Source organism: Trachinotus anak, unplaced genomic scaffold, assembly GCF_046630095.1.
Source record: "Trachinotus anak isolate AG129_WGS33_773 ecotype Australia unplaced genomic scaffold, CSIRO_AGI_Tana_v1 ptg000010l, whole genome shotgun sequence".
In the NCBI taxonomy this organism is placed as follows: domain Eukaryota; kingdom Metazoa; phylum Chordata; class Actinopteri; order Carangiformes; family Carangidae; genus Trachinotus; species Trachinotus anak.
Window position 1 is genome coordinate 9,463,326 of NW_027273861.1, and position 10,685 is coordinate 9,474,010.

Here is a 10,685-nt window from a genome sequence, read left to right on the forward strand (position 1 = left end):
ACTGAGTTTTTCTTTGCTCTATCTTTTGAAATCAATTTATTTTATGATTGAATGTTACAAGTATTCTTTAAATATCTTGTTTTTAATTACCACAGATCATTAATTTCATTTTTTCTTTCCTACTTTATGAACAAAAATACTTTTCCAAGTGTGATTCAAAATTAAATGTCTTAATACTATAATAATAATTTGTTTCAAGTAATTACTTTAGCAGTGAATGGGGCCAAACAGTTATTTATTTAATATTTGCAACATGTTTGTCATTTTATCACACATACACATACCTCCTGATAACAGATAACATGGCTATTGAACTGAACTTTATCTGTGGTTTAACAACTGTAAACTGTTGAAATGTGACCAAACCAAATAAAACACAACTGAACACATCACTGGAGCACAAATTGCCATCTCAATTTTGACATGCCTCACAAGTGATCACTAAGTGTTTCTGCTCCTTGCACACAGGCCTGGTGCACTGGGAACACCAGCTGCTGGCTTTTCTGTCTTTCGAAACTAGGCAGATCGCGCACCTCTTCCTCCTGTCTGATGTCCTCTTGTAGCTGGGTGGTGGCTGTGTTTTGTTTTTTTAACCCACACCTTCCCATCGCCTCAATAATATGCTTCTGGAGTTCGGGTGTGCCCTCCATGCGCCTCTTCATATGTGGCACGACGAGCTCTTTGCCCAGCTCCTTGATAAATAGCTGGTGTGCATTGCTCGCACCGCCCATATAATCAGGGTGTTGTGCAGTGCAGTTGGTGTAGGCAGAGTGTGGCAACATCCAGCATATTGTACCAGAGAACCATGGGCCACCTCCTTGTTCTCCGCCGACATGTGTAGTTGCTAACCATTTGATCCAGTGTCCACTCCTCCGTTCCTTTTATTGTAGTACTTAATTACAAAAGCTGTGCTGTGATGATTTGTGCTAAACAAAAACAAGATATTTACTGCATATTTGGAAAAGTAAATGATAAAATTAATTTATTTCAAAAGTATATCATAGAGACATGAAATAACCTGGAAAATGAATGCGGGTCGTTTTTGACCTATGTTGTGCATTAGAAGGGTAGTGATACAAAAAGGGTTTTTATTCAAAAAGTAAGAGAGGAAAAAATAAAATAAGGATGTATGATGATCAGAAACAAGTTAATTGAGGAATACCTTGAATACTGAATGATGAAATTAATTTATTGCAAAGATATAGAAGATAAAAACTCAGCCGGGTCACTTTTGACCCATGTTTTGCATCAAAGGGTTAAGACCCTTTACACAGGGTTAACAAGTGTTTTCAACCAAGTTCTGGAGCTAATATTAGCTTAATTAAGTGATTTTTTTAAATTTGTAACTTTGGCTAGTTAGCTAACATCACAGCTTACAGTTAGTTAGCTAACATCACGGCTATTATCACAGCTGACAGTTAGCTAACATCACAGCTAATATCACAGTTGACGGTTAGCTAACATCACAGCTAATATCACAACTGACAGTTAGCTAACATCACAGCTATTATCACAGCTGACAGTTAGCTAACATCACAGCTAATATCACAGCTGACAGTTAGCTAACATCACAGCTAATATCACAGCTGACAGTTAGTTAGCTAACATCACGGCTATTATCACAGCTGACAGTTAGCTAACATCACAGCTATTATCACAGCTGACAGTTAGCTAACATCACAGCTAATATCACAGCTGACAGTTAGCTAACATCACAGCTGACAGTTAGCTAACGTCACAGCTATTAACACAGCTGACAGTTAGCTAACATCACAGCTAATATCACAGCTGACAGTTAGTTAGCTAACGTCACAGCTATTAACACAGCTGACAGTTAGCTAACATCACAGCTATTATCTTAGCTGACAGTTAGCTAACATCATAGCTGACAGTTAGCTAACATCACAGCTATTATCACAGCTGACAGTTAAATTGTAATGAGTGAGAGTTAATGAATTTTATTTGTAGGTTTAAACATAATGTCTGCTGCTGTAGGGTCTCTCAATCGAAACAACAGCAAAAGATGGCGTTGGACACCATGAATAAATAGCATGGGATCATAGGAGTTGTAGTCTTCACCACCACTGGCATAGGTTTCTTCAGGAGGTTTTTAACTGAAGTTGAATTATCTACAGAGGTCGCGTCCTCTCCAAAATAAAGAGACCTGTCATATAACCGTTAAAAGCACTGAAAACTTTATTACTTTTAGTCAGTGTTTATAGTGGACAAAGGACAGGGAAGAGTTGGGATCTTAGATTGCTTAGATTGAACCAGGGGATTAAAACAGGTAGAAACACAGAATCAAGCAGTGTCACTTTAAAAATCAATGATTTGCCTATGCTTCTTGGCGGACACAATGTCTTGGAGTGACTGGAAACTGAGACTCCTTACCATTGTTTCTTTGATAACTTATGAACCAGATGTTCAGGTTTTTTTTTTACAGGCACACCACAAAGCCGCCAATCCAAATAGATGGGCAAGTCCCGGCCAGGGACTCTTTACTGCATGTCATTCTGCTCTCTGTCACTCGTTTTTACCAGGATCAGAGGTGTCATCCTCTTCTTAACAAGCAGACCAGGTGGTTAAAATAAACAACGAATAAAGCAGGATCTACGAGACTGACACATGAGAAGAGGGGATGTGATAAATGGAGCATTACCATCATTAAAATCGTTATTCCTCTGGTTTTGAAATTGCTCGAAACATTTGGGATAATGTAAGTGCATGGCTCAAAAAATATAACATAGGTCTAGTCATGTGTAGACATTTGAATGTGGAAAAGTTCACTTTAACATATTATAACTTTAACTATTTTAAGGTAGTGGGCAAAATGACAGTAATGCCTTTTACAACAATGAAGCTGTTTTTGGTGTTGATTTAAGTCGATGGTCATTTTTATGCTGTAGTTAGGAGTTAGGTCTAGTTTGCTTTTTGCAAATATAAATATTTTTCCAGTGCTGGCCATCAGCATGTCATCATGATTTTTGAGACATTCCCATTTTTACATAATATTTTTGAACAATTTTATATAAACATTGCTCAGATTTCTGTGCTTTGTCAAGAGTGTTTGGAGAACAAAGAGGCAAGCAACTCTTTTCTTCAGCTGAGTGGTTTATTTTGGAAATATATCTTTATGTAAAATTGAACAAAACAAACACATAATATATGATTAAGATGAAATAAACACATCACAGCTCAGATTTAGTCACATGTAGCCATTAAAGATTTGATTTTATGATCCAGCCTGTTGGTTTGTTAAAGCATTTTGTTAGTAAAATAGGGTGTGATCCTAGAAATAAATATGTACCTGGAAAACTAGATATCTGCTGCTTTCACCTGTAACCAAAACTAACAACCATGTGTTCACTGCAGCTATGAGGAAAAACAACACAAACAATGTCTTGAAAGTATACGGCACATGACTTATACCTTGTCTGCCATGTCCTTGCAAGTACCTGACTGATTTTAGTTCTGATTGACGGAATAATTTTGTGTGAGTATTTATAATATTTGCAATATTTATCAATCAATCAATCAATGTTACAAAGAACAATGAGCACACCTGTACATACCCAGGTGTTAAAAGGAACTATTTCATGGCCTACTATTGACATGCTACGGCCAAAAATAAACCTGTTGATGTAGGCAAGTTTTATTGTTCTTCAGTGTTTAATCCTTGTTCCTGTTTCCAAAATAGCAGACAAACTGCCCGGGGGAACTTTCCACGTCTTGGAAAGCCTGCGTTGGTACAGCAGGCTTTATTATAAGTCCTGTGAGAACCTGTTGTTCTAGTTTTATAAATGACAAAACACACAGGCGCAAATACACAATGCATTTCCTTTCATTTAAAAAATGCACCTGGGAATAAGCCTGAAACAAGTTCTGAACCTCTCCACCTCTGGTAGTGTACAAACTGACTGATCCTTCAGTATAGCAGTGCCATGTCAAGTTACTGTGTGACGTCTTTCTTCAGTTCACTTTCATTTTTGGTTAAACAATGCATACTGTCTCAGGTAATGATGATGAAACTGCTGACTCTCATGGCAGTCTCAGAGAGAGGGAGGGAGGGCAACAGGACTGTGAAAACAAAGAAGAGATTTATTGCAAAATGGAAACTCTTTTTATTAAAGTTTCATCACAACAGCTGATAAGTGCCAACGCTTACTAGAGGTAGCTACACTGTATAACTGATTAATTACACATTGTCACATCAGATCGTTTTTTTTTTCCTCATATAAAAGTACAGTAGCTCGTTTGTGAGAAAGTTTCACCCTATTGTGCATCCATTTTAACGGTCACTGATGTTTATGTATCTATTAGTTGAATAAACCTCAAGTTCCTCATTTTTCAAAACATGATTTCTGTGTATACAACATTTTATTTATGATATAGTAAAAATCAAAACCACCAAATCAACCAGTTCAAACAATTACAACACTGAATATGACATTGTTTGTAGTACATTACTAAACAATCCAATGTGCCTCACAGCATACTAAAGTATTATTCCATCAATATTACAACATGGCTTTTCAGTGAATCAGTGCATCGTAGCTTAACTGACAAAGTATATACAAAGAACCTCAGCTTCAAATCAGCACTTGGTTTTAATAGCTATAGCCATACTTAAAAAAACACAAACATGTCACATGTGACATATTATAACATTACAAAGTGATATGAGCACTGTGAGTGCAGATACAATCAAAAGAGTTAAAACTTCACTTCATCTAAGCTGTCTGTGTGTCACTGTGTCAGCAGCCTGTCTGACACGTGCTTAGCTCTCGAGAAACACCGGCTCACAAAATATAACATAATACCCAGTGACATGTTTGTCAGAGAAAGAAAAACGCCATTGTTACTGACTTTGTTGTGGTAAACGCCTCAACAATGTCAATAGTCTAGTAACCCACGTGAGCTAAACATAGTTTGAGCTGTTTGGTAGCCACGTAGCACAGAGGAAGTTTATGAGACTCAGATCGGAGCTTCACAGGAGAATAAATGCACCAAAAACAAATACATTCATTTGGTACTACACAACTTGGCACTTTTCAAGTGAAATAAAGTACTGAAGATTTTAGTATACAGTCAATCCAGACAGGTGACAAATTAAATGAAAAACCAGAAAATGCCCCTTTCACAGGGCATGTGGGGTCACTGAATGGTTAAAGTATGAAAAGGATGTGAATATCTTTTAGAAGGATGGTGTTCATTCCTCCAAGTCCAGAGACTTGTAGAATCAAACCCAAAGAGCACTGAACTTCTGACTGAAGTTCTTGTTCTGACGGCCACACCTAACGAAGACACTCAGTGTTGTTTTCTCTTTAATTTGTCACTCGTCTGTAGCTTTATATTAGAAATCTAGGAGGCACCTGAGGAATGCAGAGGCTTTAAAAACACTTCACGAGGGTGTAGGTACATTATTTGGGATTGCATCCAGTTCAGTCCTCACTCAACTTTGACAAACTATATATTGTTCAAATGCATACCTTGGAATTTAAACCTTGGAATTTAAACCACTTTCAGATCCTGATATCACTGCAATAACAGTCGGTCATTTTGTAGCAGGGTTGCACACAAAACAGATTTTTAAAAGAAAAGAAAAGGTACCTTTGCAAATGTGGTTCAGTACCTCTCAGAGTAATTCTGATTTTAAACTTCAAAAAAGCATTTAAAAAGTATCATACATGTGATCAAACCTAGCGCTGAAATGATCGGCCGATTGTTAAAATATTCAGCCACAGGCTAAATCTAAAGGGTTCAAAAACAGTAATCAATGTTAGGCTTGTGCCCAAAAAAAGAAAGGCGGGGGGGGGGGGTCTTGATAAAGACATAACTTCTTGGTTTATTCTTACCTACAAAAATGTGATTTTCAGTCACTGCCAACACCAAAATCAATCAAATCATTTTCTTTCACCCAGCACTATGTGCAAGCTGTTGCTGACAGTCAAACTGGCAGAGACACAGCTCTCACAGTCGAGGTAATAAACAAAATTTTCAAAAAAGAGTCTCTCAACACAAGTCATGTCATTGGTGTGAGTCCTGCTTAGTGTGTCTGTTCTCACAACGGCAAATGAACACAAGTGCTGAGGTCCCTTCCTCATCCCAGTCAGCGTTGTCTTTTTCTTCAGGGAGCGTTAATTGGCTCTCATCACTATTGACACTGCCTCCCCAGCAGATATCTCAGGCCCACAGTCACATTCTCAATCCTGAAGTCATCCTTGGCAGTCAAGCGCAGGCTTGCGTGATCCTTCTCCCCGAGATAGGCTATGCTGTTGAGCCCCCTGCAGACCGTATTTGAAGTTTGCAGCGGGAAAGAGCTATCATGGATTTGCTTCCCCACCACCTGCAGCTGCAGCGTCCCACTGGTCTCGTTTCCACTCAGGCTCTTGTAACACACGAACATATATAGAATATAGGGTCCAGTGCAGTTGACGTAGATCTTGTCATTCTTCTCGCCAGCCAAACTCATCTTATTCTGGCTTTCAGCGTGCTTAAACTGCAGCGTTGCATTGCCTGAGATGGCTGGAGGGTGAAAAGTGGAATGTGAGACAGAAAGATAAAGTGATAGAAAGTGAGAAAAACACACTTTTTTTAAACTTGTTGTGAAACTTGTCTTTTTTTTCAATATGAGTGTTTGACAAAAAGATAAAGATCAAGTCAGGAAGTTTTTTTTGGTTACTCACTTGTAATGGCACCTAAGTCTATGTGTACATCATCCTCAGACGCCTGTTAAGAAAACAGACAAACATTAAAGAACAGGTAGCTTTGTATTTACCTTCCATTGTTCCTGACGTTAGCTGTACTTCACTGCCATTATGACTCTGACATTATAAATGTCACTGTGTTTTGAAAGGTCACACAGCTCTGCTCTGTGATCCCTTCATGTTCAAGTCTGGGAAGCACAAAGCTTGTTTTTTTTATATGGTGGTTAAGTAGCATGGTGTGAAAATAGGCAGGCTGATAGAAACTAGGGAAAGTCTCACTGGGTGATTAATAACTGTAGTGAGAGTAGCATCGCAGCAATAAACACCACAGCCTAGATGTAGAACAGATGTTAGTCACTAAAATAATCATTATACAGTAACTATGCTCATAGGTCTATGTAGATTATCAGTCATCCAGGTCACAGGATATTTGGAGAACATCTGCACACAAAGTCCTGGAGCCCCTGACTTATAAATATTGTCATAAATAGTCATTTCACTGAAAGCCACAAGTAAAAGAGATTATTTGAGGACAATCAGCTACTTTGATACGATCACAGTGAAAAGACCAATGTGGCATCTTGCCGGTATCTGTTTGAATATGAACTTGATCTACTGCACCAACTACAGTGTGCTCGCCAAAGTAATATCGACATGATTGTGTTACAACTGAATTTTACTAAGCTTTGTGATGACAAAATTAGTCAAATGAATCTACCTATCTCAGTGAAAGTAGGCATTGGTATCAATAAAAGACAAGAAACTACTTTAAGTACAGAAACAACAGCCTTTACAATAATTGTATAGCCCTGTTATCAGTTGGTGAATGAGATTTTTATCAAAGTCGGGTGGTGTTTCAATTTCAAAATTCAAGATGTTCTTTGCTACGGTCGTCTCATTTTGAAAATGCATTGTTCATGCAGTTTGCAACCTCTTAACTCCTGTGAGTGCATACCTGACCCAGACATTTTCTCACACAGTATGAATGACACACAGTTACATTTTATATACTATGTATATATTAAAAAAAAAAAAAAAAAAATTAAAAAGGTTGTCAAATAAAGTTAATCTGAGGACACAAAAATGTGTGCAAGTCTGATATTTAGTATCTGCTGAGACGACTGGTCCATCCACTGCAGATGCTTGATAACTGAGTGTAATGTTTCATTTCATCTGTGAGTGAGCGGAGGAGATGCCCTGGATGTGTTGGTGGGATGATCCGCTCTGGAGATGATGGACCTGTTCACATGTCGCGCTCACGGAACAACCCAGACCCCACTGAACAATGAGCGGTCTGCACCCCTCTCTCTCTCCCTCTCTCCCTCCCTCTCTCCGCTGACTCACCCGCTCCTGGACCCCCCGGTACACGTAGAGCGTGGCGATCAGGCACGCGGCCACCAGCACGTTCTGCACGGCGACGACCACCGCGAGCCTCCTCGCGCGCCTCTCCCGGTGCACCACGCGGCCCCCCTCAGCATCCATCCTCCTGCGGTCCATCGGTGTGTGAGCGCCCCACGGGAGCCCGGCGTGGCTTTTAACGCGAGTGGGCAAGATGGAAGGAGGAGAGTGACTGGAAAGAAAGCGCTCATGATCTACACTTTATTTTGTTTGTGCCTTTGTGTGGGTGGGTGGGGGGGGCTGCGAGACACACACACACACACACACACACACACACACACACACACACACACACACACACAGCAGAGAGAGAGAGAGAGAGAGAGAGAAACAGTAGTGAAACCAGCGCACCGGGAGCTGATTGGCTCACCGTGGCAGACTCATTATGACGCCGGTACACAAACCGAGCAGTGAAACCTCCCACATCATAATGTGCGCTTCAATCACTGTCATGTTCCCATAATATTCGTCAGGGGGTGTAGGGAGGTATTTGAACCCCAGCTTATTTCAAAGAAACCAAAACGTGACCGCACATGAGGCTCGAACACAGAATCCGAGAGCAGCAGGCGGCTCACGGTCCAACAGCACACTCACATGTCGGTGCGTGTCGGTGTGGGCAGGGAAAACTGTGGCCCAATCCCGGTGTCCCCTCTGAGGCCTCAGCCTTCAGTCTCACTGGCTGAACAGACGATGCTAAAGCATGTTGGCTAATATTGTGGGTTTGGGACTTTGGATGATACACTTTTTCATTTCTTCCCTTTGTTACCTGTTTGTAAAAAACAGAAATGTTGGATGACATCTCATGACAGCGCACTCTGAAACCATCTTCAGGTCAGCATAGAACAGCTACACACCATTCTGGCTAGGATTCACCAGGGAGCCACGTGTTTATACTTACATTACCTGCTTTTTGTTATGTTAACATAACAATTCTTCCATCGTATCCTTTTTTTTTTACATTGTATGGCAGCTGTTTACCTTTTTTTTTTTTTTTTTTTTTTTTAAGATGTCCAAGCATCCCCTGGTAATCAAGGTAACCCTGTGTTTAACACTACAACACTAGTAACTATGGGTAATTCCCTCAGCCGAAGCCTGCAGAAATGCGGACTTACGGAAAGTGTGTGTAAAGGGCCCAGAACGTCTGCCTGTGCGCCCTCATGCCCTTGATGATTTTACAGTGGGACAGCCCTAAGGTTTTGAATGGACTTACTGGGAATGTACCCTGTAGATGGTAAGTAAGCAAATGACAATGAATGCATAAAACAGAGCGTCAATCTGTGTGGTGGTAAAACCAGAAGCATACATTTTGGTTTGGTTGGAAGTTTATTACATGTAAATTCATTAAATAGTTTGAGTTTCATGCCAAGAGCTGGATGAGAAGGTTAATACTACTCCAAAGTGTGTACGCTATATATATATATATATATATATATATATATATATATGAAGCTAGAGCCAGCAGCCGGTTAGTTTAGCTTAGCATAAAGACTGGAAGTGTGGGGAAACTGTGGGTAGCCTTTGTCTGACTGAGGGCAGCAGTACAGCTGCGATATTCTCAAATACACCAACGTAAAAGCACAAGGTGTGGTTTCTACTTTGACTTTTGTACAAATTAAACAAACAAATTATAATATTTTAATTAGTGAGCATTAGAGTTGCTGGGAAGCAGCTTTTAGACCAAGCCAGGCTGTTTCCTGGCCCTGTTTCCAGTTTTTCTGCTAATCTAACCCATCAGTGAGCTCGCGGTTGCTACACATTTGGCTTACAAACATGAGAGTGCTATCAATCTTGTTATCCAGCTATCAACAAGAAAGTGTGTCTTTGAAAATGACAAACTACTCCTTTAGGAATATGCACCATGTAAGTGTGATATCAACTGACATATTCACGATACTAAAAATAATAACCCATCTCAGTTTTTATTTGTCAGTTAATCAAATGACCACTAGCTAATCGCTATAAAGTGAACTGGTCCGATGGCAAGTGGTGGCTGAAAACCAAGCAAATGTGTTGGTTTTTCCTTTCATTTGTCATCTGTCTGTACCACAACATACACACACACACACACACTTGTACTTCTATCTTTGTGAGGACACTCATTGACATAATGCATTCCCTAGCCCCTTACCCTAACCTTAACCATCACAACTGAGTACCTAACCCTAACCCTAACCCTGACCCTAACCTTAACCTAAACCTAATTCTAACCATAACTCAAAACCAACTCTTAACCCTCAAAATGTGATTTGAAGGTGTCTCAAAAAGTGAGGACCGCCCAAAATGTCCTCACTTTCCCAAAATGTCCTCACTCTGTTAGTAAAATACTTTTTTTGGTCCTTACTATGTAGCAAGTACAAATACACACACAAACAGAGAGAGAGAGAGAGTATGATTTCCAGAGGGTCATATGATTAAGACTTTGGAGACATTAGTGCCATTGCTTCACTCTGAGCTGCGAGAGTATGAGATGTACAGTGTGGTTTCAGTACTTGTACTGAGTCAACACTCATTCTATCATAGTTTACAGTTTTGTCTTCATCTTTCTCGTCCTACACAGTTTTTGATATTCCTGTAATAGGT